The sequence below is a fragment of the Protopterus annectens genome, chromosome 8.part0 (genome assembly GCF_019279795.1).
Source record: "Protopterus annectens isolate FY-2018-M chromosome 8.part0, PAN1.0, whole genome shotgun sequence".
NCBI classification, from domain to species: Eukaryota; Metazoa; Chordata; order Ceratodontiformes; family Protopteridae; genus Protopterus; species Protopterus annectens.
In genome coordinates this window covers 1,865,746,311-1,865,758,430 of record NC_056741.1, presented here as the reverse complement: position 1 = coordinate 1,865,758,430, position 12,120 = coordinate 1,865,746,311, and positions in this window count along the sequence as shown.

Genomic DNA, 12,120 nt, shown 5'->3' with positions numbered 1-12,120 from the left:
CTACAGGCCTATATACTACTGTTACATACACTGGCCTCTGGAGTGCATAAGGGCACACATGTATTGTTTTGGTGTAGCCCACACATATATGGCCCCAGCGCCACTGTATGTGTGGGAGATACAACAGCAGTGGGCTGATGGCAGCAATAGTAGAGTGATATACACACAGCCCATTACAGAGCAGCCCCTGACAGCATGTCATATGTGCAAAGCTTGGTATGTAGGTGGAGGACAGAGGCTGGAACACAGGCCCATATGTAGGAAACTGTTACCATACACTAAGCAAGTTGCTGGTGTTACAGGATAGTCTGAAACCTACCCTTAGTCAGGGAATTGAGGTTAGAAACATAAATGGATGTAGCCATGTAATGATAGCACTCAGCACACATACACTGCCAGTGACATATCTGACAAAGGATCTCTGTGGTGGACAGACAAATCATGATAGGCACACCTCTGGCCACCAAAAGGATAGGCCCATAGTTGAGAGCTATGTAGACAGACTGCATTCCAAGGTAAACTAGTATGTACACACACACACACACACACACACACACACACACACACACACACACACACACACACACACACACACACACACACCCTGTAACACCAGTACTATACAAAGCATAACACAGCTCTACTCACACTCTGCCTGTAGTTCTGGAACCTCCTACAAATATGTAGCTGGCCGAAGTGTGCCAGTTCCCCTGGAAGAGGTACTGCTACCTGCTGTCTGTAACTCTGATGCCCACACACAGGAAGGATGTCCATCACACAGGAAAGGTAAAGGGACCACACCCACATGATGTAGGGATTTATAGTAGCTGGTTGCCATGACAGTGGTAATTGGAAGTACTACACAGCAAGCTGTATGCAGTTATCAAGTATAGGACACTGATTGGTACAGAGGCCATCACTTGATCAAGTGCATCACCTACTAAAACCAGGCTGCAATCTACCCCAAACAGCTCAATCCAGTCATAGGATAGAGAAAGCAAGCAAGAAAAAAAAAAAAAAAGGGAAAAAAGACAATGCACAGACCATTTACAGCTAAAAATGCAGCCATCTACGCAGCTGCCAGTCATTAATACATACTTCCCACAACAGGTATGTGAAGTATAAGTACATGTGTTAGAATGTAGCACCTGGTCTATAGTACTGTGATAGATGATGTGGAATACGTTATATGTGCCAGCAGGTGTTGTTATGATGATGGTCAACTGAACAACTGCTATGGACAATAGTGTTTGTCCCAGTGGGTAGAGGGCCCTAGCTGTTAACTGTGCAGGTCACCACTGACAGACAGGATGTAAGCCATCATAGTGTGTGTTGTATAATGGGGATTATGCATATGACGTGGTCAATAGCCGGTGGTGGAAGTAATGCCAGTATGATGGACATGTGGGAGCCACAGACCACCACTGGCAGGATACTCAGGTGAATCTGTAATGTAGCATGCAGAATGCCATAGGTGTGTAATAGAGTTACCTGCAAACAGTTCCCACATGATGTCAGGTCATGTCCATATGTGGCACCTGTCCATGTTGTAGCAAGGCAGAACAGTGCAGTTGTGCAGGGAGGTGTTGTGAGATTGTGGAGTTGATGTCTGAATGTACCCCACATATAGGTATGCATATGTGTACATATGTCACAGATATAATATCTAAGGATAAATGTATATCAGCATGTATGTCCAGAAATATACATATACCTATGTGTAGACATATATATGTGCACATATATGTTAAGTCACATATATCTACATACATATAGAATAGATAAATACTGATATGAAAATGTCTACATCTGTACAAACACACACACAAACAGATATGTATGGAAAGACATGCCCCCTATATCACTACCACAGTGATGTGTGCTATGTGTGAGGCAGCAGCACACATAGCAATACACACAGATATCTACAGCTGGCAGTGTGCGCACCATGGATGGGTATGTCACATGTTAATTCCATCCTAGCACCACAATGCCCCAGCCTGTGAAGTATGCAATGGGAATATGGGGAAGTATGGCAGATGCACACATGGAGGTGGTCACTGAACCTCTTCATGGAGGTGGGTATCACCCACACAGCAGCTGAGGAGCATGCAGGTAAGGACACAGGGAACATCAGTAGACCACTGATATGTAAATATACACAGTATTACAGGCAGATCATGCATATCTGATATGTCATACAAATATTGTGTTGCTGCATTGTAGTGATAAACAGATGTCCAGATGTGGTAGTATTGTGTGAATTTACGATTAATGTATGGTAGTACTGCACCCAGCCTGTAGCAGTGCCACAGGTGTGGCTACTGACATTGCATCTCTCACCCACTTATGTAGGTCCCTCTGGGGTAAGAGCAAGGCAGCAGCTTGAAGCTGGTGAGTATGTCTTATGTAGATGCATGCCAACACACCGGACATGTAATGGTGGTGTTGCATTCCATGCACACATCTAACACACCTACCCTGAATGCATGCTGCACATGTGCATTTATTGTTGCTGTGAAATGCATGGTCTCACAGGGGCGAACATGATGGGGTATTGAAAGGGTATGTCACACACCTGCATGACAACTAACATCCTGTCATTGCGGAATGTGTCCACAGGGGGTACCTTACTGTTGGTAGACATGGCCTACAGTAGCGACATGTTCTGAACAACACCTATATACAGTGCAATACCAGTGTACCTACCTGTAGGGCAATGCCAACTGCTGCTGAGATACACTATGGTATATGGCATTACAGTGGTCTACATTATCAGCTGGGTCTAAGCTGCAACATGTGGTGTTCAGTGTATGGGACACTGCAAGCTGACACATGTGTGTAGGGCTTACCGATCATGCATCTGCATAAATGTAGAGGGGGGGGTCTTAGCATAAACACCAATGCAGTGCAGCAGGGATCCTAAGGATGGTAGGAATGGTTCTATCTGCATATAGTCAGGTCCAGGACCTGTGGCAGCCATGACCCTACCCACACTGAAATAGTGATGGCATTGTGTGAACACCATGGGATGTGCACATGAGTAGACCATGCAATCATGCATAATAGAGGGACATGTGTAGGTTAGGCTGAACATAAACTGGCAATTGCAGAAGGCCCACGCTGGTATACCCCTGCCATGAGCAGTGACTACTGTAGTACACAAAACAAGAGGTGTGATAAACCATCATGATAAGGGTGTGCACAAATATCCCCACATGGTGTGTATTCATTGTGGTCAGCAGCTGCACATCTAACACAATCTGTTGACACTGCATGTGAAAGTACAGGACATATGTTACATACCGGGCATGTGTACAGCTAAGATCTGCAGTGCTGTGGTCCCATGGCAGATCACGGATGTGTGTGTAAAAGCAATAAAGGTGTGTACATCCCCCATTGCCATGGTATGCTCTGACGGTTGTCAGTGTAAGCATTTCTGCAGTGGCCATATATGGTCTGTTGATGTTGACAGCTGTAAATCAGGCATCAGACATTCACCAATGACAACAGTCCACATATCATCCCAGGTATATATTGCTGAAACACATAGGGGCTGTGAGTGGTACAGCTGCCATAACTGACACTTTACAACACATTCTACAATGGGTTGGACACCTGTGAGTTGTGGTGCACAGTACATGGCAGGGTGCAGAACAGGTGCACAGCAATAATGTGTACATGGGTGCAGAGGTATTCAGGGGAACGGGCATCACCTAGTCACAGCACATGATCATACACATGTATACCATTGCTAACATGGTGTGAGTGTAGCTGAACTGCATGCTGTTCTGTACCATATGTTCTGCATGTTGGCAGATGGGCAATTGGAGGACTGTGTGTACGATCATTGTGCAACCTCACCTGTGTGTGTGTGTGTGTGTGTGTGTGTGTGTGTGTGTGTGTGTGTGTGTGTGTGTGTGTGTGCGCATCCTGGTATTTAGTTAGTTTGCCTGCAAGGCCACTCTGGCAAAGTGGTGGGAGATAGATGCATGCATGATGCGTGTGTGCATGTGTGTGTTTGTGTGTGGCCATGTATGCATGTGTGAATGTGGGATGTTCATATGGCTGTATCCCCCTTTGGGACCGTACAGTACATGGACATGGCGTGCCACATTGCACACCAGGAATACCTGTCATGTACTCACAGGACAGCAAATAGTATAATATGGCCTGTAGCTTGAGTCAGGCATCCAGATGGAAGGTAGACCCCAGGTGCACACTTAATAATGCTGTCAGCAGAGAGGTCACCTGCAGCCCATGTATGCAGCTCTACAGATGCATTGGGGAAGTAATAGTCAACACCAGGGAGTGTATCCACACATTACAGCTGAGACATGATGGGCCTGCAGTGTAGCATATCCGGCATGTATTCAGCATTACATACACATGACATGCCAGTAGAAGCTATTATGGGTACAACATAGTAGCCCACACATATAGGGGCCATGCACATCATTCTGGCCATACAGAGGGTGCATACCAAATGACAGCACTGAGGCCATGTTACTCCACTACACACAGGTCATACAGGTAATGTAGCAACAGGTCTTGTATTGTACCCACTTGAGTGGGCATTTAGAGGACTGTGATGTTAATGAGTGGTAGCAATGAGTGTATGTTAACAAGTGCGATGCAGGATGGGGTAACACATGGACATATATGTGGGACTGTCTGTAAAGCCATGGACAGGTAGGTAGTACGGAGATGAGTGTGTGTGTGTGTGTGTGTGTGTGTGTGTGTGTGTGTGTGTGTGTGTGTGTGTGTGTACTGTAAAGCAACACTGTACAGGTTTTAAAGTGCACTTATTGTTTTCCGCCACAGGTTGCGAGGTGGGTCAGGGTCCCTCCTGCACCCAATCTGTTGTAAGTGTCCATACAGACACCAATGATGATGATGATGATGATGATGATGATAATGATAAGGCATAGGTGGGGTTGTCAGGGGCTGATACTGCACCAACATTTGACATCTCCCTTTTAGCCACCCCACACACAGTTACAGTGCCTATACACACCCCAGCACCAGTGGCCATAGCAGAGGGACAGCTGGCGTTCAGTGGCAGTGCACGGGAAAGTGTGCTAACCATGCCTACTGTGTCCAGTCACAGCAGGCATAGCCGGATCTCTGGCAGGCTGCCACATAGGTGGATGTCCCAGGGTGCTTGTGGTAGGGCAGCTGGACATCATGCCCCTGGCATAGGCAACATAGCTGCAACCAGCAAAAGCATGTTCCAGGCTATAATGGTGGTGCAGGCACGCAGACAGGGCCTTAGGCTGCAGAGGGCTGCACTTGCATCTGTAGGCAACAACCTCTGTGAAGTGGTGGCTGCCATCCGTGCTTCTAACAAGCAAGCGGATAGATGGCATGATGAGATGATGGCCCTCATCATCTGTGGTGTGTCCGTGCTTCAACATGTGGTGGGGATGCGGTGACACCCGCATGGACGTGGGCAAGCAACACCAATAGCTGGCACTCAATGTGGGTGTGCTAGGACACCAAGGGGCTCCCATAGTGGCAGTAGCAGCCTCGGCAGTGTGGGGAGTGTGCTGTCCCCAGCACACCACAGCAAGCCACATGCACTTGGTCCTGGCCAGTCCCAGGAGGGATGTTGTACTAGTGGACAAATGTCATCAGCAGGTGAGAGTGGCATTTCAATGCCTGTACCTGCATGTGCCCTAGGAACCTCTGACAGGCACAGTCCACGTGTCCATGGCTGTAGGCAGTGAACTGCACACCCTGCCAGGTATGATCTGCAGCTGTCCATAAACACATGTGTAGGGCAGTCACAAGGTTGAACTGTGTGCATGCATACCCACATATTATACAAACACACCTAGGGCAACCTCATATCTACACACACAACATCACCTCAGCCTGTTCCCTAGAGTACACCCCTCATTCACACACACATAGTGTCAAATGTATGGCCCACCCTTGGCCTCTGGCAGACCAACACCACATCCTGTGCATATGATGATACCTGTGTCCCATCCCTGTCATCCATACCATCAATGCAGGGACTGGCTGATATGGTTCTGATGCACATGATGACTGTACAGCTGTGTACCACAGTCCTGCAGTGTAACATGTTGTAGGGTGTAGAGTGTGAGGCATATTTGGCAGGTAGTGTAGCTGTCCAGCAATCATGCCTTCTAGCTGTTAGTACCACTGCTTGGTTGAGGTCTCTAAACTGATATGCAATTGTGTTGTAGGTGTATATGTGTCAGCATGAGGATGCCCTGTGTACATGATGATACTTGTGCCCTATCCCTGTCATTCATACCATCGATACAGGGACAGGCTGATATGGTTCTGATGCACACGGTGACTGTACCCCAGTGTACCACAGTCCTGCAGTGTAACATGTTGTTGGGTGTAGAGTGTGAGGCATATGTGGCAGGTAGTGTAGCCGTCCAGCAATGATGCCTTCTAGCTGTTAGTAACACTGCTTGGTTGTGGTCTCTAAATTGATATGCAATTGTGTTGTAGGTGTACACTTGTCAGCACGCGGATGCCCTGTGCATATGGTGATACCTGTGCCCCATCCCTGTCATCCATACTATCAATACAGGGACAGGCTGATATAGTTCTGATGCACACGGTGACTGTACACCATTGTGCCAGAGTCCTGCAGTGTAACATGTTGTTGGGTGTAGAGTGTGAGGCATATGTGGCAGGTAGTGTAGCCATCCAGTAATGATGCCTTCTAGCTGTTAGTAACACTGCTTGGTTGTGGTCTCTAAACTGATATGCAATTGTGTTGTAGGTGTACATGTGTCAGCATGCGGATGCTCTGTGCGTATGGTGATACCTGTGCCCCATCCCTGTCATCCATACCATCAATACAGAGACATGCTGATATAGTTCTGATGCACACGGTGACTGTACGCCAGTGTGCCAGAGTCCTGCCGTGTAACATGTTGTTGGGTGTAGAGTGTGAGGCATATGTGGCAGGTAGTGTAGCCATCCAGCAATGATGCCTTCTAGCTGTTAGTAACACTGCTTGGCTGTGGTCTCTAAACTGATATGCAATTCTGTTGCAGGTGTACCTGTGTCAGCACGAAGATGGTCTGCAGTCATATTGCACAACGGGATATGTCACTGTGCTGACACCATGGCAGTGACATATCTGGGATACAGTCGAACACATTTCACAGGTTACTATACCGGGTATTGCCTTTGCCACATGGACAGGTGGCCCACTGAGGCATGTATACACTGACACGTGTATACCCTGCAACCTGCTGTAGACCCATCCACATACACACACACTGTTACTTGCCAACATTGGAACTAGACCCCTACCTAGCAATGTTGTGATACTGATGTGTGTGGCCTACATTGCACAAGCACTGCCTTGACCACTCTGTATCCAACAGACCTTGTTCTGCCCAGCAACAAAATGAGCAGCCCTTGCAGGTCATGAACTCAGGGCCCTTTATACTGAAGTCACAACATATGAGCAGTACACCATGACCACTGTGGGGACAGCTGTTGTGTTACCAATATAGCTGTCATTACCCAAATTGAGTACTATTGAACACTTACCTTTATGTCCTAGATTTTGTAGTCCTTGTCATTAATATGACTGTTGCATCACATATGTTGTTTTATCATAATGTACACATATCAGATACATACGGTGGGATACATGTGGGAAGGTATACGCAACCATGACGTTTACTCATGACAGGTATATGGTTGTATACATATAGGTGTATAGATGTCTACATGTACATACACAGGTATACACATACATATGTCTGTATACACATCTGTATAGTGCTACATATATATGGCCATGTGTACACCTCTTCGTATGTACATATGTATATATATCTATACATATATGTATCTATACATATGTGTATATATAGGCATACGTATATGTATATGTACAGACAGATATATGTGTATATAGCTATATATGTATGCACATCCTATGTGTACAGATATGCCTATATGTTATAGGTTCATAGGTTCATAGGTAGATACTAGGCTATCAGCCCAAAGGCCTAAGTTAGCCTAGGCAACAATGTTTCCTGGCTTACACCAACCCAAGAAAGTTAATTTCCTGTGCCCCTGTCAAGCAGAGACACAGAAGTGATCCCCGGGGTGTATTTCTTATTTCCCATCCACTCATCAAGATTTTTCTTGAAGAGTGTTAATGAGGAACTTTGCTTGACATAGATAGGTAGCTTGTTCCAGAGTATGGCAAGTCTCTGGGACAGGAATATATCCCTCCAGCAAATCCTGTTTATTGTGGTGACAAGGTTTAGGTCCTTAGAGCATGTAGCTTGGAGGGATTGGGATTTCTTTAGGTGTAGCATGTCCAACAGCTCTGGGTTTGACATAGCTTTATATGTTAGGCAGAGATCACCTCAGAGTAGGCGATATACTACAGAGTAAAGTTGGAGTTTTTTTGAGGCGATCAGTTTAGGGCATCTGTTTGAGGCCAGTAATTCTTTTTTTGAGGTACTTCTCTGGCCTTTCCAGCTGCTGCAGATGTCTTGTGAGGTACATTCCAAAAGGGGTGTTGTACTCTATAATGGGTCTAATGACTGTCGAGTAGAGGGAAACAATGACCTCTTTTTTCCTGGATGAGAACCCTTTTGTGATGAGGTGTGCCATGTTGTAGGGTTTCCTGACTACTGTGGCAATGTGATTATCAAAGGAGAGACTACTGTCTACCCCGGTCTCAAGGTCTCTCATCACACATTTGGTGTTAAGAAGACTGCCACCTATGTGGTAGTTCATGGGTACAGTGTTTTTACCAAAGGGGATAACAATGCACTTTTTGGCATTGAGCTTGAGGCCATGGCTCTGACAGCAGGCATCTGTCTCAGTGAGGCCCTTCCTTAGGATGTCCAATTCATTTGGGGACTTGACTATAGTTCCTAGTTTGCAGTCATCTGTGAACTTCATTAGCTGGAGGCCTTCTGCATTAGCCTGTACTTCAGAGAAGTATATACCAAACAGGAGAGGTCCCATGACTGAACCCTGTGGTACTCCACTTGTCACTGGTTTGAAGTCAGATTTGGAGTCTGCAACTTTTACAGTGTGGGTTCTGTCAGTGAGCCAGTTGGAAGCCCATCTTGTGACATAGGGATTTAGACCTAGTTTAGTGAGTTTAGCTATAATTCCAGAATGGGGGATGGTGTTGAAAGCCTTGGCGAGGTCAAAATAGGTTGTGTGAACCTGGACCACCTTACCCTCGTCTACGGCTTTGGTGACTGCCACAAAGAAGTCGATCAGGTTCAGGAGGCAAGATCTGCTTTTCACAAACCTGAACTGGGTGGGGTTCAGTGTTTGGAGGTTATCAATGTCTTTGTTTATGAATTCCATGATGATACATTCCATGGCCTTGCAGACCAGGCTCGTCAGGCTAATAGGGCGACAGTTCCCAGAATCAGTGGTGGCTCTCCCTTTGTGGAGTGGGATAACTGTTGCTGCATGCCATTCAGTGGGCACAAAGCCTGATGTGAGGCTATGACTGAACATGGTGCTTAGGTGGGGAGCCAGTTCGTTCTGAAGTTTGTGTAAAATGCAGCCTGGGATGTTGTCCTGTTCCATGGATGTTGTGTTTTTGGCTTTAGAGAATGCTGCTTTTACCTGTGAAGTTGTGATTACAGGGACTCTGCATTCTTCCTGTATAGATATGGGCCCTTTAGGGGGTGAGGGGGGGTGTAAAGTTAGCATTGAACCTATCTTCCAGGATGTTGGCAATATCAGTTGGTTCTGTAATTTTTGTGCCATTGTGCTGTAACTCAGAGCAGATCTGGATGTTGCCATTGAGATTCTTGACATAGCTATAGAATGCTTTGTGGTTGTCCTAGAATCAGTGGCAATCTTGTTTTCATAGCTAGCTTTGGAGGATCTTATAAGGAATCTCAGCTTCTTGCTGAGGCTGACCAGGGACCTCCTCCACTCATGGGATTTTACTCTCTTTTGCAACAATTTCTTCCTTCTGTTGTAGAGTTTGCTTATGGCAGGGGACCACCAGATTGGCTTTCTTTTTTTGGAGGATAGCATCTTGGTTCTGTTTGGGATAGCATGATCCATGCACTCGTGTAAGTGCTTATAGAGTGCATTTGTGTAGGATTTAGCAGTTGTAACTGTATTGTCCATCTGCATGGGTGTCAGGAAGTTCACCACTTCTGTCTTAAGAAGCATGAAGATGGCTTTGTAGAAATATTTTTACCGTGGTTTCCTTAATGGGGTGGGGGGGTGGGGGGGATGTGGATATCTAGGGTGATTAGCTTATGGTTGGATCTGACCAACGAGGAGTTGACTTCAGGTGTAGAACACCAGTCACTCATGCTGGTAATGACTAGGTCTAGGATATTGTTGCCCTTGTTGGGGGTGTGGATAAGTTGATCCAGGCACTGGAATTTATGAATTGCAGAAAGCGCTGAGCGAAGGAGTTGCTACATGAGTAGTTTTCCCAGTTAATGTTGGGGTAGTTGAAATCACCCAATATTAGGGTGTTTGGTTAAACCCTAATATTTTCCAGTATATCAAGAAAAGAGGAGTGGGAATCCTGGGGCATGGTGGGGGATCTGTAGCAAGCTACAATTTGGATTGCAGTTTTTCCCAGAGTTAGTTGCACTTGGATAACCTCGGCTACATTATGCTGAGCAACTAGCCTGGAGGTGTGGATATCCTTAATTAATATGGACACACCTCCACCTTTGGTGTTCCGGTCCAGGTTAGATGGCCGAAGAGTCTGGTATGAGTTATTGCCTGGTAATGCAGGGGTGCTCTCTGGAGCCTTGAACCAGGTCTCAGTCACTGCACAGACATCAATGTTCTCCATTTTAAGGAGTGCCTCGAGTGAGTGCATTTTGAGATTTAGACTTCTAGCATTGAGTAGCATTACCCTCAGTTTTTGCTTGCCTGTTCCTGTTATGTTGGTGAATTTGTCATTTGAACCTTGCCTAAAAAGGCACTATAGGCTTGGCAAGAGCCTTCCCCAGTATCCGGAATCGCAGGTGTGACAGGTACAGGCGATCTCTGGCAAAGCATCGTGGTCTGTCGACCATGTCGTCCCAGGCAGTCAGATACTGGATCCCCTTAGAATGACACCAGAAGCTTAGCCAATTGTTGAAGTCAATCATTTTGTCCTTGTACTACGGTATCATTCTGGGTGATGGCAGGATGATACTCAGGGCTAGGGTCATACCTGCCTGGGCTACAAGATCGGAGAGTTCTTCCATGTCTCTTTTCATGTAGTCCAGGGAGGTACATCTCAGGTCATTCACACCAACATGGACAATCACAGAGTCATATTTGTACTTGTTGTGGAGAGACCTGAGTGCTTGGGTTATTTGGCGGATCCTGGCACCCGACAGGCAGCTGACAGTGACCATCTCCTTGTCTAGCCTTGTGAGTGGGACATCAGTGTGCCTGACTATAGAGTCACCTATGATTAGTGTGTTGGGTATGTTATTTTGCCTTATGGGCTGTAGTTGAGTAGCACACTGAGTCTGTGGGCTATGTGTCATTTGGCTTGTGTTGGTGGTGAGAGGTTGCTTGCATTTCTGCTTTGGAGGTCTCTGTTGCTTGATAACATTATTATTGAGAGCCTCCGTGAATGTGTTTGTGTTTCTGTGTGTGGATTTTGGTGGTGTAGGTTTAGTGGGACTGTGTGGCGAGTGTGGTGTGGCGCAAGTGTCTACCTTCTCCTCTTGACTATAAAGTTCAGTCCTGGTTAGAGAGAGGTTTTCCTCCAGTTTGGCTAGATAAGTGCATCTCTCACAGGTTGTAGTGTTGGGTGGTAAGAGGAGAGGGTTGTCTGTGTGCATGAGTCAATTGCTACATTGCCCCAAGATGCCCAGATTCATCAGTGAGACAGGAGAGAACACTGAGCTTTCCCTTGGACATGCCTGAATAAAAAAAATTCCCTCTAGACAAGTGAGGAAAGTGAGAACAAGAGATGTTTTTCTCTAAGCAAGTGAGGAAAGTAAGTACCAAAAGTGTTTTCCTCTAGGTAATGAGGAAGGGTGAGTGCTGTAGTCATTTGTAGTTTATTTAGTGCTTACAACAAGTTCTGAACAAGTGCTGAGCACTGATAAGCAAATTCAAGTGCTGAAACTAAGAATCTGGATCTGGATCTTG